The sequence below is a fragment of the Mobula birostris genome, chromosome 4 (assembly GCF_030028105.1).
Source record: "Mobula birostris isolate sMobBir1 chromosome 4, sMobBir1.hap1, whole genome shotgun sequence".
Classification (NCBI taxonomy): domain Eukaryota; kingdom Metazoa; phylum Chordata; class Chondrichthyes; order Myliobatiformes; family Myliobatidae; genus Mobula; species Mobula birostris.
The window spans coordinates 168,031,528-168,059,015 of NC_092373.1; the positions used below are offsets into that span (position 1 = coordinate 168,031,528).

Below are 27,488 nucleotides of genomic sequence, written 5' to 3' on the forward strand. Positions count from 1 at the left end.
CCCTCTGGTTCAACAGCCTGATGGTTCAGGGATAATATCTGTTCCTAAACCTGGTGGTGTGAATCCTGAGGCTGCTGTACCACCTTCCTGATGGTAGCAGTGAAAGGAGAGCATGACCTGGAGGTACCTGATGTTGGATGCTGCTTTCCTGTAACAACGCTCCATGTAGATGTGTTGAATGCTGGGAAATATCCAATACTTTTTTTATAGGATTTTCCATTCAAGGATATTGGTGTTTTCGTACCAGGCTGTGATGCAATCAGTCAATATATTCTCCATCACACGTCTATGTAAGTTTGTCAAAGTTTTAGATATCATGCTGAATTTTTGCAAACTCTTGTGAAAGTAGAGGTGCTGTGTGCTTTCTTCATGTGCTGGGCCCAGACAGTTCCTCTGATATGTTAGCACCAAGGAATTTGAAGTTGCTAACCCTCTCTACCTCTGATCTCCTGCTGAGGAGAAGCTCATGGACATCTGGTTTCCTCCTCCTGAAATCAATAATTGGCTCCTTGGTCTAACTGACATTGAGTAAGGGGATGTTGTTGTGGCACCATGCAGCTAGGTTTTCAATTACCCTCCTATAACCTGAGTCATTACCACCTTTCATTTAGACAACAACAGTGGTGTTGTCAGCAGAGTTAAATATAGCATTGGAGCTGTACTTAGCCACAAAGTCAAAAGTGTAAATTGAGTAGAGTGGGGGCTAAGCACAGCCTTGTGTTGCACCTGTGCTGATGGAGATGGTGGAGCGATGTTGTTACCAATCCGAACTAACTGGGGTCAGCAAGTGAGGAAATGAAGGATCCAATTGCACAAGAAAGTGTTGAGGTCGAGGTATTGAAGCTTATTGAATAGTTTTGAGCGGACCATGCTGAATTGTAGTTGATAAAGGGTATTCTGATGTATGCCTTCTTGATGTCCAGATGTTCCAGGATTGATTGAAGAACCAATGAGATGGCATTGGCTGTGGGCTTGTTGTGCCGGTAGGCAAACGGAATGCCTTTTTACTGGGTGTAGAGCCATTTTACAGTAGCGAGCGAGCACCCTATATATACTACATTCAGTAAAGTCAAGATGACAACCTCCATTATCACCATGTACACTTAATTGTCATGTGCGGCTCAATTGTACTTGAATTCATGCTCAATGCTTAAGTGTGACTCAGTGCAAATGCTTCTCTACCAGTGGATTCTGAACCTCTGTTTAACTTAGGCACATAATCTTGGCTGATGCCTGAGTGTCCCGCTGGTGGATTGCTAAGCTGTTGTGGCAAATCGCATCTGAACGTTTGGGTGGAAGTGAAGGATCTCACTCAGGAAGATCAAACTTGAAAGCAGGGTATAGGGTTAAAATCAGGATTCATGGCTGTTTGGAGGAATGGGGGATTTTCGAATTGAAGTCCATAGGTCCTCAAAGTTGATGCACATGTTAATAGGGTGGTTAAGGAAGGTCTATGATGTGTTGTCCACCTTTTACAAGGGTTACAAAGAATTGTGAGATGATGTTGCAGCTCTATAAGCTCTGGTCAGACTACAATTGGAGTATTCTATTTTGTTCTGATAGCCTCACTTTTGGAAGGACATAGAAGCTTCAGAGTGGGTTTAAAGGAGATTTAGGTAATAGGTAACATGTCTTCTAAGGAAAGGTTGAGTGAGATAGGGCTTTTTTCTTTGGAGTGAAGGAGGGTAAGAGGCGATTTGATAGAGTTGTTTATGATTATGAGAGGCATAGAGTGGGCAGCCAGCACCTTTTCCCAATATAACAATGACCAATACCAGAAGGCATCTCTTTAAGGTGAGTGGAGCAAACACTAGGGGAGATGTCAGAGGTAGTTTTTTTTTAAAGCATTCAGAGTGCTAGCTGCCTGGAACCCACTGTTAGGCATGGTGAGAGATACAAATACAATAAGGACTTTTAAGAGACTCTGAGTTTGGCATCTGAAAGGAAAGAAAATGGAGGGTTATTAGCTGTACAGAAGGGAAGGGTTACATTGATTGTAGAATAGGTTTATACAGCTCAGCATAAAATTATGGGCCAAAGGGCTCATACTGTGCGCTACTGTTCTATTTTCTATTCTGAAGTTGAACAGCTTTTCCAGGTTCTTTTGGCCATTTTTTATCCTACATTTAAAAGTCAATATGGTGGGTTCTCCACCAACCCCATCAAATATACAACCAAATGAAAAGAGCTCACCATATAATGTTATGGATAGCTAAAGTCAGTTGTCCTGAAAACTCCTTTGGGATGCATCAGATTTCATACCTCTTCTATAGTGTTATTTAGATTTGTAATCTATTCACCTGTTCAACTGTGCAGAAGAAATGAGAACCTTGCTGGTAATTTAGTCTTATGTTTAAAAATTTGCACAGGTAATTCTTTTATTATTTTCACATGCTCCAAAATACAATGAAACACTTTGTGTGCGACCTAGACAGATCATTTCACACATCTTTATATTGAGGAAGTACAATAACTAAATGCTGAATATAATGTTACACTTACCAGAGAAAGTAGTGAAGGTAGAGAAAAGGTATTCTGGTTCAATCATAGAGAACAGCCAGCAGAACCTAACAAGTCAGGCAGCTTCCATGGATCTGTTGAGACAAAGGGTGAGTTGGCATTTTGGACAAGATATGGTGAATGTAGAGAGGAGAGTCACCCTCTTGTGTATCTAGTTTAGTAGTGTTCTGTTGTGCTTCCTCTTTATAAACTCTCTTAAACTAAGAATAAAATAGCTTCTTACCTCTTCCAATATGATCTTGGGTGTGAAATATGTGTGAAATAATGTGAGACTGGATGGGTAAAAGGAAGGACCTTCCTCTGTGATACTTCATTGTGTGTTTATGTAAATGAAATTCACAACCATCTATGATGAAGTTTTATTGCTTGAAACCAAAATAGAAATTGTACACAAATTTGCAATCTTACTAAAGTAAACAGTTCATTAAAATGGGGTGTAATATGCTAGATTGTGTGGAAATCAGGACAGAACTGTGGTAATAATTTTTCAGCTTTTTGATGCAGTCAGCAATTAACTGCTCCAAATGATGAAGCCTTGTTAATTCAGTAGTGGAATGTTCAGAGTAGCTCAGCAAAGAGATTTAAAACCTTACTTCCAACTCAGTAAAAGCAGGAAGGTAGCGAAAGGCAAGGGCAGACCAAGTGATTTCTAAATTGTTAGAAGGTATTGGAGGAGGCTGAGAAAGTTTGGGAGGAACCTCAGCTTTGTAAACAGAATAGGAGATCTAGGCATCACATTGAAGAGGCTGATACCGTGTTCATGATTGTTGCAGGGAAACAAGAATCATTAATTTGGAAATGAAAATAAACAGAAAACAAAGCTCTGAGTTACATCAGACAATATATTATTGAATGGTGAGGCAGGCTTGAGAGACTTGGTGGCATACTCCTGCTGTCTTATTTTAACTGTAGATGATGAAAGATCTGATATAAAAACATAAAATGCAGGAAGCACTTTGCAGGTCATCAGAATTTGTGGAAATGGAAACAAAATTAAGGTTTCAGATCTGAGTCATAAGACCATAAGACATAAGAGTTGAATTAGGCCATTTAGCAAGGAGTTATGAGGACTTGTTTCAGCAAGGAGCCCGGCCATCCGGGAATAAGTGTTGGCTTCAGGGCCCAACCCGATCGACAGCCCGGGCCCACGGCAGCTGGAAGAGACAGCGGAGCCTCCCCCGTTACTCGGCCCGACCCGGAGCGCACGACGACGCGATTCCCGCGGGACGCGTAGACCAACATCAAAGTGCTGACAACAATATACTGCATCGATGGAAACTTGGAAAGATACACTATTTACTGAGGAAGCGTGGGAAAAGAGCTGGGCTGTTGGTCAGATTGAAGCTGAGGGACTTCAGGGTCCCTATGCCCACCATCCTATTAGCTAATGTGCAAGCCATAGAGAACATGGTGGTTGATCTTAAAGGGAGACTCACCTACTGCAGGGAGATGCAGAACTACTGTCTATTCTGATTCACTGAGACCTGGCTCTCCCCTGCCACCCCTGGCTGTGCCATCCGATCGGAGGGTTTTTCGATCCATCGGATGGACCGCACGGCGTCTTCGGGCAAGATGAGGGGAGGTGGTGTCTGCCTACTGATCAACACTGGATGGCGCTCGGACACAGTGGCACTGATAAGCTCCTGCAGCCCGGACCTGGAACACCTGTCGGTGAAGTGCCGTCCCTACTATCTGCTACGGGAATTCACCTCGGTCATACTGACAGCGGTCTACATTCTCCCCCAGGCGGACGTGGAGTGTGCTCTGAACATATTGTATGCCAGCATTATTAAACTTGAGACCAGGTATCCGGAAGCTTTGCTCATTACAGCCAGGGACTTTAACCAGGCCAACTTCAGAAAGGCCCTGCCAAAATTATACCAACATGTCTCCTGCCCCACTAGAGGGCCGACTATACTTGACCACTGCTACACAGCAGTCAAGGATGCCTACCGTTCCGTCCCACGACCTCACCAGAAAATCGGACCATCAGGCCGTACTCCTCCTCCCAGCTTACAAACAGAAACTGAAACAGAAGGTCACGGTGTCAAAAGTAGTGTCGTGTTGGACGGAGGAAATGGATGAGGTCCTCCGTGACTGCTTTGAATCGCTGGACTGGTTAGTATTCAAGGACTCGGCAGCTAACCTCGATGAGTATGCCTCAGCTGTCATGGACTTTATTCGGAAATGCACAGAGGACTGTGTGTCTCGCAAGACGATCCGGGTATTCCCTAACCGGAAACCTTGAATGAATTATGAGGTCAAGTCCCTTTTAAAGGCTAGAGCTGCGGCTTTTAGGTCCGGGGATACCAGTCGCTACACGGAATCCAGGCGTGAACTCCAGAAAGCCATTAAGGGTGCCAAGAGGCAATATCGAGCCAAGTTGGAAGCACAGGCTAACCAAAGGGATGCCAGTAGACTATGGCAGGGTCTAAATGAGATCACTGGGTGCAAAGAAAAGGCTGGGAATATCAATAACTGTGGCGCTTCTCTTCCTGACAAACTTAACGTATTCTACGCAAGATTTGAACAGAACAGGAGCGTCCCGCTCCCTCTGGATGAACCGGACCCGGTGGCATCGAGATTCATCGTCACCGAGGAGGACGTTAGAAGGGCCTTCCTGAACATAAATCCATGGAAGGCGACAGGCCCAGATGGCATCCCGGGACGGGTTCTCCGAGCCTGTGCAAGCAAGCTAGCTGGAGTGTTTGCTGACATCTTCAACTGCTCCTTGCTTAGTCTAAGATCCCCTCGTGTTTTAAGAAGGCAACGATAATCCCAGTGCTGAAGAAGAGCAAGGTGGCGTGCCTGAATGACTATCAACCTGTGGCTCTGACATCAGTTGCTATGAAGTGCTTCAAAAGATTGGTTATGCACACATCAACCACTGCCTACCGATCAACCTCGAAGCTTTGCAATTTGCCTAGTGGAGCAATAGGTTAATGGCAGATGCCATCTCTCTGGCCCTACATTCCTCCTTAGAACACCTGGAGAATAAAGACGCATACGTAAGGCTCCTTTTCATTGACTACAGTTCTGCCTTTAATACCATCATTCCAAATAAACTGATTCCTAAGCTCTGGAACCTGGGCCGTAGCACTCAGATCTGCAGCTGGATCTTCAACTTCCTCACAGACAGGATCTAGGCTGTAAAAATAGGGGACAAGCTCTGCTCTACAATCACTCTGAGCACCGGTGCCCCACAAGGCTGTGTACTCAGCCCCCTGCTGTACTCACTGTACACCCATGATTGTGTAGCCAAGTTTCCATCAAACTCAATATATAAGTTTGCTGATGACATAATAATTGTAGGCCGTAGCTCGGGTAATGATGAGTTTGAGTACAGAGAGGAGATTAAGAACCTGGTGGCATGGTGCAAAGACAATAACCTATCCCTCAGTGTCAGCAAGATGAAGGAATTGGTTGTTGACTTCAGAAGGAGTAGCGGACCGCACGACCCTATTTACATCGGTGGTGCGCAAGTGGAACAGGTCAAAAGCTTTAAGTTCCTCTGGGTCAATATCACAAATGACCTGACTTGGTCCAACCAAGCAGAGCTCACTGCCAAGAAGGCCCACCAGCACCTTTACTTCCTGAGAAAACTAAAGAAATTTGGCCTGTCCCCTAAAACCCCCACTAATTTTTATAGATGCACTGTAGAAAGCATTCTTCTAGGGTGCATCACAACCTGGTATGGAAGTTGTCCTGTCCAAGACAGGAAGAAACTGCAGAAGATTGTGAACACGGCACAGCATATCACAGAAACCAATCTTCCATCCGTGGATTCACTTTACACCACACGCTGTCGGAGAAGTGCTGCCAGGATAATTAAGGACACGGCCCACCCAGCCAACAGACTGTTTGTCCCTCTTCCGTCTGGGAGAAGGTTCAGGAGCTTGAAGACTTGCATGGCCAGATTTGGGAACAGCTTCTTTCCAACTATGATAAGACTGCTGAATGGAGCCTGACCCGGATCTGGGCCGTACCCTCCAAATATCCCGACCTGCCTCTCAGTTTTTTTGCACTACCTTACTTCCCATTTTTCTATTTTCTATTTATGATTTATAATTTAAATTTTTAATGTTTACTAATTTTAACTATTTTTAATATTTTATATTTGTAATCCGGGGAGTGTGAAGCGCAGATTCAAATATTGCTGTGATGATTGTACGTTCTAGTACTAATTGGTGACAATAAAATATGAAGTATATGTAAAGTATATAGCCCATCAACTGCTATGCCATTCAATCATGGCTGAACCTTTTTCCCCCTCCTCAACCTCACTCCCTGGCCTTCTCCCCATAACCTTTGATGCCATGGTCAATCAATCTCCATCTTAAATTCACCCAACGAACTGGCCTCCACAGCTGCCTGTGTTAACAAATTCCATAAATTCACCACCTTCTGGTTAAAGAAATTTCTCCCCCCCCCCAACCCGCCCCGTTTTAAATGGATGCCCCTCTATCCTGAAGCTGTGCCCTCTTGTCCGAGACACCTCCACCATGGGAAACATCCTTTCCACTTCTAGTTTGTCTCAGCCTTTCAACATTCAAAAAGTTTCAATGCAATTCCCCCTCATCCTTCTAAATTCCAGTGAGTACAGGCCCAGTGCCCCAGAGCAGAATCATCCTTGTGAACTTCTTCTGAACCCTCTCCAATGCCAGCACATCTTTTCATAGATATGGAGCCCAAAACTATTCACAATATTCAAGGTGAAGACTCACCAGTGCCTTATAAAGCCTCAGAATCACATGCCTGCTTTTATATTCTTGGTTTCTTGAAATGAATGCCAACATTGCATTTGCCTTTCTCACCACCTACTCAACCTGCTAGTTAACTTTTCAGATGTTCTGCACACGGAGCCCCAAGTCCCTTTGCATCTCAGATTTTTGGATTTTCTCCCTGTTTAGAAAATAGTCTGCATATTTATCTCGACTATCAATATACATGACCATGCATTTTCCAATACAGGTTTCCCCCGCTATCCGAAAGTAGAGCATTCCTATGAAACCATTCGTAAGCCGAAATGGCGTAAAGCGAAGAAGCAATTACCATTAATTTATATGGGAAAAATTTTTGAGTGTTCCCAGACCCAAAAACATAACCTACCAAATCATACCAAATAGCATATAAAACCTTAAATAACACTAGCATATAGTAAAAGCAGGATTTATATGATAAATACACAGTCTATATGAAGTAGAAATAATGTATGTACAGTGTAGTTTCACTTATTAGAATCGGGAAAATTTAGCCAAAACCGATTTGTAGAAAAAAAAATCAGCACACACACGCATGCACGCACACCTGCCCACGCAAGGTTTCACGGTTACAGTAGTCTTTCCCGGGGTAAACACAAGTTTAAAGCGAGCGTCTTTTTTCATAAAAGTGAAAATCCTCTTTCGGTTAGTGATAACAGGTACTAATATAGTCTTTCGTAAAAGCGAAGTGGCATAAAGCGAAAGTTCCTAAAGCGGGGGACACCTGTATAGTATTTCATTTGCCACTTTCTTACCCATTCTTCTAATCTGTCTAAGACTTTCTGCAGCCTATCTGTATCCTCAACACTACCTCCACTAATGTTTTTATCATTTACAAACTTGGCAACAAAGCCGTCTATTCCATCATCTAAATCATTGGTATACAGCATAAAAAGAAGTGGTCCCAAAACTGATCTCTGCAGAACACCACTAGTCCCTGACAGCCAATCAGAAAAGGATTCTTTTATTTCCACTCACTGTCTCCTTCCAATCATGCTATTATCTTTCCTGTAATACTATGGGCTCTTAACTTAATAAGCAGCCTCAGGTGTGGTACCTTGTCAAAGGCCTTTTGGAAGTCGAAGTGTACAACATCCATTGTATCCCCTTTATCTATCCTACTTGTAATCTCCTCAAAGAGTTCAAATAGGTTTGTAAGGCAGGATTTTCCCTGAAGGAAACCATGCTGACTTTTTCCGATCTTGTCCTGTGTCACCAAGTACTCCATAAGCTCATCCTCAACAATTGATTCCAACACCTTCCCAACCACTGAGGTCAGGCTAACTGCTCTGTAATTTCCTTTCTGCTGCATTCCTCCTTTCTCAGAGTGGAGTGACATATGCAATTTTCCAATCCTCTGGCACCATGCCAAAGCCAATGATTTTTGAAAAATCACTTCTAATTACTCCACAATCTCTACTGCTACCTCTTTCAGAACCGAAAATTGTAGTTCATCTGGTCCGGCTGACTTAAGTACTCTTAGTCTTTCAGATGTTTGAGCTCTTTCTCCCTTCTTATTGTAACTGCAACCACTTCTCTTCCCTCACGCCCTTCAACATCTGCGTACTGCTCATGTCTTTCATAGTGAAGCCTGATATAGTTCATCTGCATCTCCTCGTCACCCATTATTATTTTTCCAGCCTCATTTTCTAGCAGGCCTATATCTACTCTCATTTCTCTTTTATGTTTTACACACTTGAAAAAGCTTTTACTGTCCACTTTGATATTGTTTGCTGGCTTGCTTTCATATTTCATCTTTCCCTCATAATGATTCTTTTAGTTGCACTCTGTAGGTTTTTAAAACTTCCCTATCTTCTACCTTACCACTAATTTTTGCTTTGTTGTATGTCCTCTCTTTTGCTTTTATATTAACTTTGTCTTCCCTTCTCAGCCATGGTTATACTATTATGTCATTTGAGTATTTCTTCATTTTTGGAATACATCTTTCCTGTACCTTGCTCAATTTTCCCAGAAGCTCATGCCATTGATGCTTTGCCAACATCTCCTTCCAATTTACTTTGGCCAACTCCTCTCTCATACCACTGTAATTTCCTTTTTCTCCACTGAAATAACGCTACATCAGATTTTACTTTCTCCCTATCAAATTTCAAGTTGAACTCTATCATATTGTGATCACTGCCTCCTAAGGGTTTTTTTTTTACCTTAAGCTCCCTAATCGCCTCCGTTTCATTATATAATACCCAATCCAGTATATCTGACCCCTAGTAGGCTCAACGACAAACTACTCTTAAGAAAAAACATCTCATAGGCATTCAAGAAACTCACTCCCGAGAGATCCATTACCAACCTGTTTTTCCCAATCAACCTGTGTGTTAAAATCTCCCATGACATAAACCTCCTATAAATCTATCATAACATTGCCCTTTTGACATGCCTGGTCTATCTCCTGTTGTAAAGTGTGGTCCACATCCCAGCTACTATTTGGAGGCCTGAATATAACTGCCAGCAGAGTCCTTTTACCCTTGCAGTTTCTTAACTCAACCCACAAGGATTCAATATCTTCTGATCCTGTGTCACATTTTTCTACTGATTTGATACCATTCTTTACCAACAGAGCCACACCACCCCCTCTGCCAACCTTCCTATCCCTCCGATAAAACGTGTAACTTTGGACATTCAGCTCCCAACTACAACCATCCTTCAGCCATGATTCAGCGATGGCCACAACATCACACCTGACAATCTGTCCCATCCACCTTGTTTCTTATACTCTTATACTATTGAGATATAACACTTTGTGTATTGTATTTACTACTCTTTTTGATTCTGCATCCCGAATACACTGATATTCACTAAGCTGGCTGCAGTTTTATCCTATCATCAGCCTGCATTTCCTGACAGTCTGACTGTACGCTATCTTGCCTTTAAACCATCTGTCCTATCCTGAGTCCCTTCAGTCTGGTTCCCACCCCTCTGCCAAATTAGTTGAAATTCCTGCCAGCAGCTCTGACAAACCTGCCCACGAGAATATTGGTCCCCCTTAGGTTCAGGTGCAACCTGTCACTTGTATACATGTCATACCTCCCCCAGAAGAGATCCCAAGGATCCAGGAACCTGAAGCCCTGCCACTTGCACCAACTTCTCAACCACACATTTTTCTGCCAGATCATCCTATTTCTACCCTCACTGGTGTGTGGCACAAGCAGCAATCCTGAAATTACTACCCTTGTGGTCATGCTTCTCAGCTCTCTGCCTAGCGCTCTAAGTTCTCTCTTCAGGACCTCTTTGCTTTTCCTCCTATGTCATTGGTACCAATATGTGCCAAGACATCTGGCTGCTCTCCCTCCTTCTGCAAAATTCTGTGGATGCAATCCAAGATGTCCCTGAGCCTGGCACCTCTGTGGCAACATACCATCTGGGTGTCCAGTTCACATCCACAGAATCTCCTGTCTGTTCATCTGACTATTGCATTCCCTATCACTACTGCTCTCCTCATTTCCCTCTTTCCCTTCTGCACCACAGAGCTATGTTCAGTATGAGTAACTGGTCTCCATGCCATTCCCCTGGGAGGTCATCTGCCACAACAGTATCCAAATGTTGTATATGTATTATTGAGGGCAATAACCACAGGGGTCATTCTCAGCTGCCTATTCACATTTCCATTTCTCCTGACAGTCACCCAGCTACTCGCCTCCTGCATGTTAGAGGTGACTATTTCCCTGTAACTCTGATCAATCATCTCTTCACTCTCCTGTACAAGCCAAAGGTCAGCCAGCTGCTGCTGCAGATCCCTAACACGGTCTTCAAAGAGCTGCAGCAGGACACATTTCACACAGGTGTAGTTCCCTGGGAGACTCTGGGTCTCCCAGGACTCCGACATCTGGTATGAAGAACACACAATGGCCATTTACTACACTGGGTACAGTAAGAAGTTCAAAAAGGAACCTTAACAGGAACTTAGCCAATGCCTCCTTTGGGCCAAAGCCTTCTTTGAGCCAATGCCTAATACTCCTACTCTCACCACTGGCCAAGTCCCACTGACCAAGTCCCAACAATGGATATCCTGCTTGTCCCTTCTGTACTTTTATTTAATTCGCTGTGCTCTGCTCCCACCACTGATTGGGCCACAGGAGTAAACCTGGAAGCCTACAAAGCTTTCTTTTTAAACAAGCATTGCTGACCTGCAAGTAACCTCATTGCTGTGCTCTACTTCTGCCACTGATTGGGCCACCGGAATGTCCCCATGCACCTGCGATGCTCTCCTTTTAAACCTGTGAGAAACGCTGACCTGTGAGAAACCTCGTCGCTAAGCTCTGCTTCCGCTGCCGACTGGGCTGCTGGATTATATTTTAGTCAGACTCATAAAGCGATGCAGCTCAGGTACAGGCCCTTTGACCCAATGAGTGTATGCTGACCACAGTGCCCACACAGCTTGGCCAATATCCCACTAAGACCATACAAATCCTTCTTAAATGATTTTGGCTTGGATGAATTGGACCAAAGGGCCTGTTTCCATGCTGTCAGAATCTATGACTCTATGACCCTTTTATAGGCATCCGTTAGTCTCGTGAGACCATGGATTTGCGCCTTGGAAGGTTTCCAGGGCGCAGGCCTGGGCAGGGTTGTACGGAAGACCAGCAGTTGCCCATGCTGCAAATCTCCCCTCTCCACACCACCGATGTTGTCCAAGGGAAGGGCATTAGGACCCATACAGCTTGGCACCAGTGTCGTCGCAGAGCAATGTGTGGTTAAGTGCCTTGCTCAAGGATACAACATGCTGCCTCAGCCTAGGCTCGAACTAGTGACCTTCAGATCACTAGGCAAACGCCTTAACCACTTGGCCACACGCCAACACCTGATACTTAACATGATACTTACTCTGTATGAGATGAAATCTGATGATCATGTCAGGTTCATCATTAACAAATTGACCAGAATTTGGAAATGTAACATACATAAGCATAATAATTTTCAAGAAGTAAAATATGCCATGCATTGCCAGCACAGATAACTTAATATTTTCCAATAACTGGTAGACTATGACATTAATGCCAATTTATACTGTAGGCAGATGAAAAGACTACACTAATTGCAGATGCATAAAAACTTATTTAAATGATCATAAGATATCTTCATTACAAGTTGAAAATTATGCATGTTTAATTAAAGGATGTAAGGAATCAGCAATGATCTTGAACTTTCACTGTTTGAATAAAACACTAATTTATGATGCTGCTAACAATATTTAAGGTCAATATTAGCTTAATGAGTCATACAGCAAGGTCATTAGTGCTTTAATATTTTGTGTCTTGTCATTTACATTGTTCTGAGGAACCATAATTTTGGAAAGTTAGGCTCATTCTTCTCTAATTTGGCTGAAAGGGGGATATTTTACAGCATGATTCTTGCATAATTTGTAAGATTGCTTGGGGGAGAAAGTACAAAGTTTCTGCTTTTTGTACTTTTAATCTCAGACGCGTTTTAGATCTCTGAATGCCAAAGAGGTACTGTAGGTTTGGATTTGAACAGGAATGGAATTGTATAGTTGCCCTTACCTATTGAAGTAAATTAACTCTATTTTCAATCAATAGGGACATTTCTTAATAAGTTCACAAAAGGTGAGTTGAATTGCATCCACGCATGGCTTTGAGACAAGCCCAGTTGAAACAGCAATGGTATTTATTGTGCTGATTGTCTGTATAAAGATGAAGCCATCAGTATAACCTGGAGAAGGAGCACTCTGTGTCCACTGTTGAGCTTGAGGCTTTCCATGTGACTGGAGTGCACCTCGGATCATTCAAGACAATACATTAATTTATCCTTCATTTTTGACTCCTTTGCACAGTTACATTAAAGATTCAATAAACATTTGAGGTTATATACAAAGAAATTAGAAAATCAAACTTGCTGACCCAAATTGAAGTGCAAGTCTATGTATTAACTGGAGAAGTATCTTATTTTTGCCAGGCTAATTGATGTGGAAACTTCAATCTCTCAGTTGTGCAATCAGACTGCTACAATTATTCACACTGATGCTTCTTGTCAGTACCTTTCTGAATTAAAAAATAACATATATAACTCAAAACAGCTAAATGATCGGGCAAGCTAGTTGAAGAGAATTATTGGGTTTGACTGGACAAAAGAGGTAAATAAATATAATGATCTTGACAGATCACTGATAATATCTGCGTTTCTCCTGGTGTTAATGCATTAACTGTGACTAACAGATCTACAATATGCTTGTACTACACAGCTCATTGAAAAAGTTTATTTCTTTTGTTGGTGAACTGACCCATTTATTTTGAGGGATGGCTACGCAGCAGATGAAGAAAGCCCCAGGGTCAACTTAAGATGAGGACAAAGCAGCACTCAGCTGTCAGCATGGATACTGGGCTCTATCCACTGTATTAGATCTTGAAGATGTAAGGTTCTGGCACAGCTGCAAGGGCACTGTGGATAATGCATCAAGTGACACAGGTCTGAAATGTCAAGAAGTTGTTGTAAAGCTATTAGAATTGTGCCTTCCCTCAGACTTTTAATACAGTGGTACAAACTTGTCTAACATCCAGATAGAGACGAGAACCAAGGATGTTGAATTTTTGAATTTAAATAAAGGTAATGCTGGAAATACTCCACAGGTCAGTCAGACTATGTAGAAAGAGTTAATGTTTTGCATCTATGACCTTTCACCAGAATTGGATCAATGAAGATTCATAGCTGAAATGTTAACACTGTTTCTCTCTCTGCCTGATCTGTTGAGTAATTTCAGTCTTTTTGATTTTAATCTTGTAATGACCTAATTTTTTCCATTATATTTTAAGATAATTGAACCAAATCATTGATCGACTTGGTACTGAAATTATTGTAAATAAATATCCCTTGGAAAAATGGAATAGAGAAATTCATCTTCAGTTGCTTAGGATAAAAAACATAAATGGTTGCCAGGACTTAAGGGAATGAATAATAGAGAGAGGATGAGCAGGTGGGGAGTTTGTTGACTGGAGCATGGAAGAATAATGGGTGATCTTATGGAGGTGCATAAAATTATGAGAGGGACAGATAGAATGAAAGTATTCAGTCTTTCTTCTGAAACTTGGGGAATCAAGAGCTAGAGGTCAAAGGTTTAGGGTAAGAGGGGAACAATTTGCTGAGAACTTGAGGTGCAACTTTTTAACCAAGAGAGTGGTATGTATATGCATGAACTGGCAGAGGGAGTCGCCAAGGCAGGTATATTAACAAAAGGCACTTGGATAGGAAAGGTTTAGAGGGATGTGAATCAAACATAGTCAAATGGGAATAGCTTGGATGTGAATTCTTGGTAGGCATAGATCAGTTGGGCTGAATGGCCTGTTTCCATACTGTATGACTCTATAACAGGTTATTTGTCTGTCTTTTTTTATGTGTAGTCTTTCATAATTTCTATAATTTTTTTTATTTTCCTGTAAATGCCTGCAGGAAAATGAACCTCAAGATAGTATACGGTGATATATACTTACTTGGACAATAAATTCAGTTTGACCTTGATATATTGTTTTCCACTTCAAAAAAGAGATGCAAGCTTCAATAACAGTAAATTTTGAAAATGCTATATATTGTAGTGTATGATGTCTGCTGGGGGTGACTGAAGGTACCCCACTGAGAACACATTTTTACCCCTATATGTTTAAGTATTTGTATATGAACTCTGCACAATGTGTCAACTGCCAGTTTCTAGCAGTGATTTCTTTGTATTCTTGCCCTAGGTTTCACATCTAAATCGAACTGTGAACCTAACTTTCAACACAAGGGACAGAAGATCAGTACCTATACACACAGAGGACCCATGTAAATACTCATCACCTGGGCAGGCAGCTGCCTGTGAGATTAAGTCTTGTCAAGTTTCAAGCACCTTAACTGGACAGAACCAGAAATTGCAGGAAGCTGGACGAGCGTTCAAGTCACTCAATGGCGGGGTGGAAAATCCTTCAGTAGAACAGGCACAAAATATTCAGAGCAACAGATCATGCAGGAGTCCCTTGCAGAGTAAAGTCAAGGCTGTGGTCAATGCAGAAGAAGTCTCAGAATTGACAAAAAGTCGGAAGGAAAAGCTACCCCTTCCCAGGCAGCAGTCTGTATTCGTCGGACGCCTTGGACAGCCTCCTCGTGGGCCTCTCTCCTTGCACATGTACAGTAGAAAGAATGTTTTTCTTCAGCACAGTCTATACACCTCTGACCTGCAGGCTCTGGGTCAGAAAGATGGCTAAAAACAACTGCTGGCCAGAGAACGAAGTACAAGTCTCATAGCTGCTTCTGTAGAACTTCACCCAGGTACCAAGGGAGAATGCACTTGGGAAACTCATGAAGCCTTTCCACGCTGCTGCCTCCCACATTTTCCAAGATTTCACAGGTTTTTTCATTACTATTTCTACCCAAAAAGATAAAAAGCCATTTTCCATGGGAACCTTAAACTAACTGAGATGAGGTTATGAGTGGTATATTTCATTTGAGAGAAAGGGAAAGAGAGCTGAAACAGTTGCATTGATTTTTTTAAGGATACAGTACAGGGATGATGGCACAAAAGGTCTCTTTCTATGCTGTATGGTTCTCTGTGATTGTGCTGGCCAGTGGAATCTCATTCCATGTGTGCTAACACTATACTATTAGGCAGTCCCTGGCTGTATCATTTACAAGAAATAGAAATGAATGTTTTAATAGCTAAAATGCATTTGTATGTGGAAACTTCTTATAGAAAAAAGAAAGCATGTTAAAAATTAACCTTGCATTTTCTGGATGTGGATTTCACAAGATGGCATGCTTTGGTGATGAGAAATGTCAACTTATTTTGTTACTAAATCTTTTGATTCAACAAGGCAAGAAGGTATGTCTTTCGTGGATTATGAATGAAAGGATTGTTGTCACTGTCAATGTGTCAGCTTTGTATGGCGCAGGACATTGAAAGGAGAAGTATTTCCTCCAGTTAAAGCCATTTCCCTGAAGTTTCATGTTCCATTTTCAACCTGGTGACTTTTATTGGGGACAAGATTAAAAAAAGAAAGCTATTTATGTTTCATACCGTGAAAATGAGGCTGAAAATGTGTAGGAGTTTTCTTTAATTGAATGACACAGTGCTGAAAATAACAGTTGAAAAGATATGAATTGCTCATTTTTTTTCTAAAACAAGCATTGAAATGGCTCAAAAATTGAATTACCAAAAAGTGATTTTGTTTTTATGTTTGTTAAGACAGCCGTGCTTTATGTGTCTTTACTTGTCTTTCCTATTTTATGTCCACTAGAACTAAGGAAAATTCTTACAGTATGTCCATCATTATCAATCGATATACATTGAGTTTGAACTGAATGAGGAAGCTGTCTCTAGAATAGATAGCTGGAATTGAGTAAATGTACTGTGTTCCAGCATTCTCCAATCCCCCACCTACATTAATCTGAAAAGAAGTTATATGGGAAAATGAATTATGGTTAAGTTCAAGGTCAAATCAGCATTGATCTTATTTAGTAGCAAAACAGGCTCAAGGCATTATGTTGTCTATTCTTCATTCCATCCCTTACATTCTTACATCTCATCCTACAATTAACTGTGCTCTGATCTCTCTTCCTCGTCTCATTCTACAAGTCTTAGAGCAATACAGCATGAAAATTCCCTTCAATCCATACCAATCAAGATGTCAATCTGAGTTAGTCCCATTTTTCCCCATTTGGCCAATAGTTCTCCATAACTTTCTTATCCATGTCCCTGCCCAAGTGTATTTTAAACATTGTAATTATACTGGCCTCTACAACTTCCTCTGGCTGCTCATTACTATACTCTGTGTGGAAAAACCCTGCCTTTCAGATCCTTGTAAAATTTCTTCTCTCTCATCTTAAAACTAGTTTCAGACTCCCCTACCTTGGGATAAAGAAATCGATGATAATTTCTTGTTTGATTTTCCACAGAAATATATTGAATTTATTATGCTTGTAAGTAGATTCTTTTCTGTTTTTGCTTCCTTAACAAACCTAGTCTAACACTCTCTGGTAGTTCAGTGACAACCAATTCCAGGAAGCTTACACATTACTATCCATTGCTTTCTACCACAAGCAGGTGTTAAGGCAAGTCTAGGGAACGCTTCCTTCCACCATGGTCCCGAAATGAATATTCTCTGCTCAGAGAGATGTTCTCTGATCCACAGTTCTCACATTTGTTTTGAATTTGATGACTCCCATTCACCTCCAATTAACACAAATGGCTTACTTTTTGTATACCTGTCTCATTTCATAACTGTAAACACTTTCATCCCATTATCTCAGACCGTGGGTTGAATAACCCCATACATTTTTTACCATCCGGTAACTTCTCAGTCAATCTCTGCAGTACCCCCTGAGGTTTTATATCTTTCTAAACTATAGAGCATAAGCAAACTGAGATCTAGTCCTGATGAGGGGTCTCATCAAAGGACTTTAATCCCTAAAGTCTTGATGTAGGGTCTCTGCCTAAAGTGATGAATCTTTATTCCTTTCCATAGATGCTGCTTGACCTGCTGAGTTCCTCCAGCATTTTGTGTGTGTGTTTTACTCCGGATTTCCAGCATCTGAAGAATGCCTTGTGTCTAAAATCTTTTTCTGATATTTTGTGTGACCTGACATTACAACATGTCTTTTATATTTTATATCTTTTGTAATAAAATGAAACATTTACTGATTTTCTTTACAGTCTTATCAACAAAAAGTGTTACCTTTTTGACCACCACTCCAAATATTATTTAAAAACACAAACAACAGGAATTCTGCAGATGCTGGAAATTCAAGCAACACACATAAAAGTTGCTGGTGAACGCAGCAGGCCAGGCAGCATCTCTAGGAAGAGGTGCAGTCGACGTTTCAGGCCGTTTAAGTCCTGACGAAGGGTATCAGCCTGAAACGTCGACTGCACCTCTTCCTAGAGATGCTGCCTGGCCTGCTGCGTTCACCAGCAACTTTTATGTATGTTACTCCAGATATTATTTCTGTTTCATAACACTGTCTACTTCTATTCAGAGTTTAATTGCTCTTATTCTTAATTCAAACCATCATCTTAGGCCTGCTGGCCCTGTTGTTAGCACATATTCCCACAATAAAATTACCCCTTAGCTTATTAAGGAACCAACACTACACTTTTGTATTAATGGCAAATTTAGCATTGTTACCCCTGGGTGGTTCGGAAATTATTGATTGCTCTGTGAACCTAACTAAACATAGAACGCAGCTGCTCTGGGAAACTGCCTTAAATCTCTGTTTTCATCCTTCTTAACTTAGTTTATATCCATTTTAATTTTCACCCTCTAATTGCAGAAACCTTAATCTTCTCTATGTACAGTATGTGCTTTATGATATCCTGTCAAATCTCCAAAATCTCCATCTTACCCAGCTTGCTTGAGTACACTGCTATTTAATGAGTTTCATAATATTATTTTTTTGAACTTTATCCTGAGTATACTTCTCCAAATCTATTTAGTATATCTATTCACAGTCATCTGAGATCCCTTTGAGATTTACACTTCACACATAAAAATGGAAGATATAAGTAATAGGAAGGTGTGCGTTTTGAAAGCAGCCACTCAACCTCATGATTGAGCCGATTCTTGGCCACCTATTCTCCCTAATCATTGTCTTTTCTACGAACCAAACAGCGTCCCATCACAGCCTTAAATACAGCCAGTGACTGAACCTCCATAGAGCTCCTAAAAAGAAATTGAAAGATAACAGCCTTCCGGGAGAAGCAGTTTTTCCTTATCTCTATCTTTAATGGCTGACATATTTTCACGCTCACCCCTTTTCCTTCCCTTCCTGGTAAAACTTGCCCATCATTGTTCGCCCTTCCTCAGTCCACCTATCACCTTGAGCTCCTGTTTCATCAATTCACCCCCCCACCCCGCCATCCTCGTTCAACAGGCCATCACCCTGCTCCTCTCTCAGTCTTGATGCAGGGTTTTTGACCTGGCATACATTTCCAGATCTTTCTGTATTTTTTTTCAAGCTTCAGACTTCCAGCATCTGCAATCATTTGCTTGTGCATTGTTATTGTGGTTGAATCACATTTAACAGCTGCCAGATGGTTGAGAGGGAGGAACTCTCATGTATGAACAGGCATTGCTGTGATCAGTAAATCAGTAAATAAATTTTGCTGTTGTATTTAAATGCAGCACTATACTATCTCAAAGACACTATAGGTTTGAAAGAGACATGAGCAACTTTGTTGGGAGATGGCTTTAATCTTCTTGAATAGAAGTGGCACAAAATAGCAATAATTGATTGTAACTGCATGTTTTCCTATATTTCTGAGAATAGTGTTTTGTTCCAATACTACAACATAACAATAAGTCACCAAAGGAGCTGGAGACCTGAGTGCAGCTGTGCCAAGTAATTAGTTTTTTGCCTAAATTGGATCTGTAATAATAAAAATACACAGTTTCCAAAATCAGAGCAATATGGTGGAAATGCATTAAAATAGAATACTGAGGTGAGATAACAACAATAGAAGAAGATATTTATTCATTCAGACTGCAAGAGAGTACAATAATACTGGAAATTGTTCAACATATAAATATGAACAGAACAAAGGCAAGTGCGGGTACTTAAAGATGGTAGGCATAGCAACAGATAATACAAACTTTTTGAAAGCCATCTGTTGAGGTTAATTGTTCACCACTAATTTACATTATGGATAACGAAGCTCATTGGGAGAATTAAAATTCTACTTAGTTTGTAGCTCAGTCCAGTCTTATGTCTAATGGAGAGTACTCAAAATGGCAAGGATTAGCTCAAATAATCTTTGTTCTACTTGGGCTTATCCCAAGAAGATACCACTTACCCAATGCCAAAACGTGCTGGTGGGTGAAAGCCGAGGATAAGTATCTTCTCAATGAGAGTTGCCTTATTGATGTTGAATATACATTTAGTGCAGGTCCTGCTACCTCTTATGGGGTTGGTTGTTGTGTTAAGCTTGAGGTGATGCCAGATATTTACTTGAAGGCAGTTTGCAAACAACACCTAGTAGCAGTAACCACAAACTTCTTTTCTTCTAAGTTAATGTTTTATAGCAAGGAAGCCTAATATATTTCTTTAAACACAATTGAATTTGTACTGATTTATATATTTCATAGAAAATGGTACCTTTTTATATCTTTAATTGTATGGCACAATATTCAGTAGATGGGGAATTTACTTCAGCAGCTTCTTATTGGTAGAATACAAGAGATTAACAATTGACTAAAAGCAGATTTCCACCATTAATGTTCAATATTTTGATTCCCATGTGTTCTCTATTACATTTGAGAGGAGGGAATAAAATATGACTTCAATTATCTAAGGCAGAGATAGATTTTCTTATTTAAATTGATGAACTTCAGAACAAAATTTCAAAGGCAATTTGTTGGAACAGACATTGAATAGTCTATGGCCTGTTACACAGGGACTGAATCCTGAGGTGGCTGCTACAACATGAAAGGTTTTTGAGATCATTCATTCCATCTTCAGTTTTTCTAATTCCCATTTGCATCCTTGACACCTTCAGGAAAGAGATGAAAGTGGGCACATTGTGAACTTGCCATCACTGCTGAGGAGCTCCAGATATTTCCTCTGTGCAAATAAACAGTGACATTATGGAAACTAATAACTACATTAGGCATAACTTTCAACTACCACGTTATCATTTAGATTTAAAGAGATTTGATTGTAACTGCATAATCTTTAAATTTTCTAAAATATGTCCCCAGATGCCACATAATATTTTCCATTTTCTTCTATGGATCACATGGTTTGTTTAATTGACAGAAATTTTGGTGTCCAATATGGTGATTATATAATTAGACCAAACTTTAATATTGAAGGGAGGAAATTATTAACTTTGAGCTACACAGTGATGGAGTTCAGTGATGTCCTGTCTATTGATAGTGTCTTGGAGATGCAGATGCAGGTATTAGTTCAGATGACACTGCACACAGTTCTGCTCATACACCTGGAATTCCTTATTATTTTGGGCAAAGGCATAATATTAGTGATATCAAATTGCCACTTGTTAAACCCCCTGCCCAAACTCCCTTTTGTCTTTAAAGTGAAGTAAATTTAGCTGGATGTTTTTAACATCTAGAGTTAAAACATACTTTTTTTTAAAATTTAGACATAAAGCATGGTAATAAGCCCTCTGGCCCAATGAGCCCACACTGCCCAATTACACTCATATGACCGATTAATTTACTAACCCCATATGTTTTTGCAATGTGGAAGGAAATCGGAGCAACTGCAGGAAACCCATGCGATCACAGGGGGTTGGGGTTGGGGGGAAGAAGTACAAACTCCTCACAGGCAAAGGTGGGAATTGAACCCAGGTCGCTGTCGCTGTAATGGTGTTACACTCACTGCTATGCTACTGTGCCACCTGAGATTTGTTTGCTTTTAAATATCAACTAATAAGTATTATAATCCAGACGTTCCAGCTGCCATCGTTATCATACAAATGTGTAATGTGTTAGTGAGATGGCTTTCTATTCACTCCCTTTAAGGAAGCTTTAGCCCTCCTAAGTTTTCTCAGTTAACACGGTTGTTTACTTAAAGAAATGTTCTACAAATGCTTGAGCACCCATCTGCTTTTCTCAGTTTATATTTCTGCAGAGTTTGGATTTTTGATTTTCTGTTAATCTGACATTCTGGTATTTTTCATCAAACTGAAATGTTCTCTAAATGTCAAATGGTCAATTAATGCTTTGAGTACTGAATTAATCTGCCAGTTTGCAGATCATGTGCCTCTTATAAATAGTGACGATGGATAATGCAGTAGGTTAGAGCCCAATTCAGATTGACAGAGTTAAACTGTCTGTTCTGTTTAATGATGAAAATAACACTTTCAGATTGCTAAAGAATATAACCATGTCAGATCTTGTTAGTGTCAAATTTGCCCTGTTTATATTGTGGGAACACTGGGCACAAAAGAGAAACTGGAAGCTTGGGAGTTAGTAGGCTCCTTCCACTACCTATTCATTGGTTAGAGATTCCAAAAAGATAATGGCGATAGTTACTGGCTTTCAAGGAGAGCCTGAATCCTTTCTTCTGTTCAGCTGGAGAGTGTTGCCATGAAAAAGTTTAGGATAGTGTGCCTGGTTCAGGGGTCTGGTGTTGGGCATGTGAATAATGTTGAATGCCTATTGGAGAGAACAGAGAGTAATTGGGAACTCAGTGATGGGGATACTCGTCCGAGAAGGGCACCGACATTATTTTACTTCCCTGCTAATGCATGTAGAGGATTTTGCGGAGACAGCATTGAATGATTTCTCTCTGGTGCTTTGAGTGGCAGGTTTAGATTGTCAGTGTCTCAAAAGTGTACAGAGTTGAGGCTTTCCCTCCTGCCTGATAGACTATGAATTTTGTGCTAGATTTAAGGACTTGATCTTCAAACTCCCTTTTCAGCAGGTTCTGCTAGCTTGAATGCAGTGGTGACTTTAATTATCAGCAAATTTCATCATCGGGAGAGGTGGATCATATTTTCCAGGATTGCATCAAGGACAATAAATGCAAGAGGACAGTGCTGTACGGTAGGGTAGGCTGGGGAACCTTTATTTCACAAATGGTGGTGTTGGCCTATCCTCTTGTTCGCCTCAGGAATTAAGTCAACGTTGACATGAGGTTCAGCTTCTGAATGTATGCATATGCAAGCATCATCTCTGTGCTACAATTGGACCCTAATGAGACACTGATTAGACATTTTCCCTCCAATCAGCCAGCTCTAGTCTGTACTATTCAATAAGATTGTGTTTGTTGCAGTTTCAGCATGCCTGAATCCCAAAACCCGAGATTCTCCTAACATCCATCTCTCTTAGCCTTGAAGGCAATTATTAATGGCCATAACAACCATAAGGCACCCGTATTCATCTAGAAGGTACTCTTTGCCTTATGGTGCCAAATGCGCACTTCAGGGTTGACTGTACACACTCTAGTTCCAAATTTTCATTCCATTGACTGCATATTTTAAAACAGAATGAGTCAGATGGGTGTCATTTTTTGCAAATGCAACCAGGGATAAATTCCTAAGCGTTGTTCTTTGGAAAAAAAAACAAACGTGAAAATATCTATATATGGGACAGAGAGAATAAAGATTAAAATAGTACTCAAAGGATTAAATGCACTACTCTTTTGAAGGAGACTGTGGCACACCTGAGATAATTACTGCTGTGGTATATTTATTTCAATGCATCACTGCTAAAGCACAGTTAATATATATTGTTAGCTGAGATATTTTATGAGCTTAATATACAATATGTGCAATTTTTTGAAACTGTTGTTTTCAACAGCATCCTCCATTTTTGCATGCTGGTGGGGCACATCTCAATATTTCAGAGATAGCTGATATCACCATAGTCACTACTTGTATTGCAAGGCCCAATTTATTTCTCTTGCATTGTTTTTCTTTTCTCCATGAGGAGGGAGGAAACAGCAGGAACAAGAGCAGTTTCAAATTATTCAGCTCTCTGAGACACTTTGATTTGTGTTAGGAATTGAACGGTGCTCTGCACAAAGTAGATATTAACAATGCTGAAAGAATGTTGTCTGTCTTTGAAGTCTATGTATTGATGTCTGCTTTTGACAAGTAACAGAAATGTGGCAGATTCAAGTCTTACCTCAGGGTGAAGGTGGGATGAGCAAACAGGGTTTCTTTAAAACACTTTATTGATACCTTTGAAGTGTTAAGGTACTGTACTAATATTGAAATGATAAAATTATTAAAGCCTTCTGAATCTTATTGATATTTACAGTATAAAATATTAGAAGGGCAGGGGGCAGGAGTAACCTGGATGGTGGAAAAATAAATTCAGAAATCTGCCATTTACTTGCTGCATTTAAAAGCATAACATTTACAAGACAAATGCATTTTTTTAGGTGACCCCCAAACCTTTAAATCTCCAACACATGGATATATTCTGGAATGGGGAGGGAAAGTTAAAGAGGGGGGGAGTACAACATGATCTGACTGATCATTGTGAGAACAGTAATTCAAAGTACTTTGTCTTATTTTTTTGTGACCTGAACTTGATGGACTGTAGAAAATGAATATAAACTGTTAAGCTTTCATCAAGATCCACATGGACACACAGAAGCTTAGGGAGGGAATTATACTCCGTTATCACCGGAGTGTGAAAAGAAGCTGTAAATATTTTCAGACTTGCTGTCAAGGTCTGGGATACCATGAAAAATGCATTTGACAAAGAACAGTGGATAGTCTGTACATCTCTGAGACTTAAATAAGTAATTCTAAGTGGTTGTTTATGATAATTGACAGCCATTTCTTCAGTGCTGCAGGGTCAGGTAAGTGATCTGACCCAGGCTGCTGAAGTTCATTGTCTTTGTACATTTTTTATGTGGGATTTAAAATGTGCATTCTAGAAGAAGCATTTCCTTGTTCTAATAGTAATGGGTATATTATTTTAAGTTTGGATTTATTTTAATTTATGTGCAATATGATATCAAAGACAAAATCAGGAACAATAATCAGAGACAGTAAATAGTCATTAAATGCAAAAATTATCTGGACAGTGAAAATATCAGCTATAACAAATTGTGTTAGATTTGGGGAAAATTTAAATTGATCTTGTTTTATGTTTACATTAAATTGGTAAGTATTTATTCATTTACCTCATTTATTACTGGTGTTTAAATTCTCAACAGCGACATCTTTTCACATTTTGTTTCGTACTCAATGATGATTTTCATTTGGCAATTGGAGTTGTCAATTCTGAAGATTTTTAAAGTTAAATGCAACTACAGATTGTCCTAACTAAATTCTACCAAGTGCTTTTAAAATGGCAAACATTTGTTCAGAAAAAAAAACTGTATTTAATAAAATGATATATGATAACTGTCTTGGAGATGTTTTAAATGGTCTGGATGAGTTTCTTATTTTAAGTCACAGTTGCAGCTTCACCTCTTCCAAAATTCAACACCTGTATTCATAGATGTTCAAGCAACAGAGTGATGCAAGCTGATGCAAGAATGATCAATCAAAAACAATTTATCATGCCTTGACAGCAAATTTCTTCATTACTTTCCATAGATTAGGTACACATCAGCAGAATCTTACACGTTACCCAAGTGATGTTTTCGAAAAGTGGGCATCATGGTGGAAGACCAAGCTGTTGGACCACCATCCACAGCTCTGTTTCTGTGAAACCTTGCATATTTAGTTTCCAACATTACAGCTTTGGAATTAAAATTAAAGTGAATAAATAAATCCAAAATGCAGAATAGTAAGGCTTCATTGTGTTGAGAAAATCTGCAGATGCTGGGAATCCAAGCAACACATACGAAATGCTGGAGGAACTCAGTAGGCCAGGCAGCATCTATGTAAAAGATTAAACAGTCGATATTTCAGGCGGAGACCCTTCATCAGGACTGGAATAAAAGGATGAGAAGTTAGAGCAAGAAGGTGGGGGGAGGGGATAAAGAAGTGCAAGGTGATAGGGGAAACTGGGAGAGGGGGAGGGGTGAAGTGAAGAGATGGGAAGTTGAAAGGTGAAAGAGATAAAGGGCTGGAGAAGGGGGAATCTGCTGGGAGAGGGTAGACGACCATGGAAGAAAGGGGAGGGGGAGGAGCACCAGGGAGGTGAACGCCAAGTAAGGAGATAAGTTGAGAGAGGGAAGCAAATGGGGATGGTGAAGTTGGGGGTGTGTGTGTGGCAATTACCAGAAGTTTGAGAAATCTATGTTCATGCCATCAGGTTGGAGGCTATCCAGACAGAATACAAGGTGTTTTTCCACCAACCTGAGTGTAGCCTCATCATGGCAGTAGAAGAGGCTATGGACTTATATGTTGGAAAGGGAATGGGAAGTAGAATTGAAATGGGTGGACAAAGGGAGATCCCGCTTTTTCTGGCAGATGGAGTGTAGATGCTCGGTGAAGTGGTACTGCAATCTACATCAGGCATCAGCGATATTCAGGAGGCCACACCAGGAGCACCAGATGCAACAGATGACCCCAACAGACTCACAAATGATGTGATGCCTCACATGGAACTAATAAGCTGTCCTCTTTCTTCAACGAAAGGCCGTCTCCTTCCTCCACCAGCAACACTGTCCTCACCTGCATCTCTTCCATTTCACACGTCTTCCCTCGCCCCATCCTCCCGCCACCCTGACTTGGGCTAGGGTTCCTCTTGTCCTGACCTACCACCCCAGTAGACTCTGTGACCAGCACACAATTCTCCACAACTTCCACCGTTTCTAATAGGATCCTACCACCAAGCACCTTTCCCTCCCCCTCCACTTTCTGCTTTCCACAGAGATCGCTCCCTACATGACTCCCTTGCCCTTTCGTCCTCTCCCACTCATCTCCCTCTTGCTACTTATCATTGTAAGTGGGACATGTGCCACACCTGCCCCTACATATCCCCGCTCACTGCTATTCAGGGTCCCAAGTCCTTCCTGGTGAGATGTCACTTCACTGTGTCTGTTGGAGTCATCTGCTGTATCCGGTGGTCCTGGTGTGGCCTCTTATATATATCGATGAGATCTGATGTAGATTGGGAGACCGCTTCACCGAGCATCTACACTCCACCCACCAGAAAAAGTGGGATCTCTCAGTGATCCAATTTCAATTCTACCTCCCATTCCCATTCAGATTTGGAATATTGTGCATACTTTTTATTTTAACATACAGCATGGAATGGGCCCTTCTGGCCCAATAAGCTGCTCAACCCAGCAGCCCACCTAGTTAATCCCAACCTAATCACCGGACAATTAACAATGACCAATTAACCTGCTAACCAGTGCGTCTTTAGACTTGGGGAGGAAACCAGAGCTGCCAGAGGAAACCCACTCACAGGAAGGACATACAAAATTCTTACAGTCCGTATGGAATTGAACTCTGAGCTCCAATGCCTCGAGTGGTAATACCATCACACTAACCACTACAGTACCATGGTGCACCAGAGAATGCAAAGGAGGTTCATCAGGATGAAAGCTTTAGAGAGAGTGCAGGAGAGGATGGTGCCCTGATTAGAACTATAAGGAGAGATTGGACAAAACAGATAAAATGTGGGGTGCATTAATAGCAGAAGCGAGTCTTTTTTCCAAGAGTGGAAATGTCAAATACTAGAAGATATTACTTAAGGTGAGAGAGGGTAAGTTTAAAGGAGATTTACAAGATTTTTTTTCACATACAGTACAGCGCTGTAAGTGCCTGGACCATGCTGACAGGGTAAAGCAGAGTCGATAATATGATTTAAAAGCAGTTGGACAAGCAAATGAAGA

The 27,488-nt window shown here is 40.9% G+C and overlaps 1 protein-coding gene across 2 annotated transcripts in view; it reads left to right on the forward strand.

Annotated features, from left to right (window-relative positions):
• The window catches only part of ccser1 (coiled-coil serine-rich protein 1), a 1,437,348-nt gene that overhangs the window by 1,362,594 nt on the left and 47,266 nt on the right, over positions 1-27,488 (forward strand). Inside the window, exon 11 of one of the 2 annotated variants that reach the window (XM_072256434.1) lies at positions 14,984-18,039. The exons of the other annotated variant lie outside the window; for it this stretch is intronic. The gene's annotated coding sequence lies outside the window, so the exon portion shown is untranslated. Of the gene's footprint in view, positions 1-14,983; positions 18,040-27,488 lie in introns of those variants that run through there. 2 annotated transcript variants of the gene reach the window in all.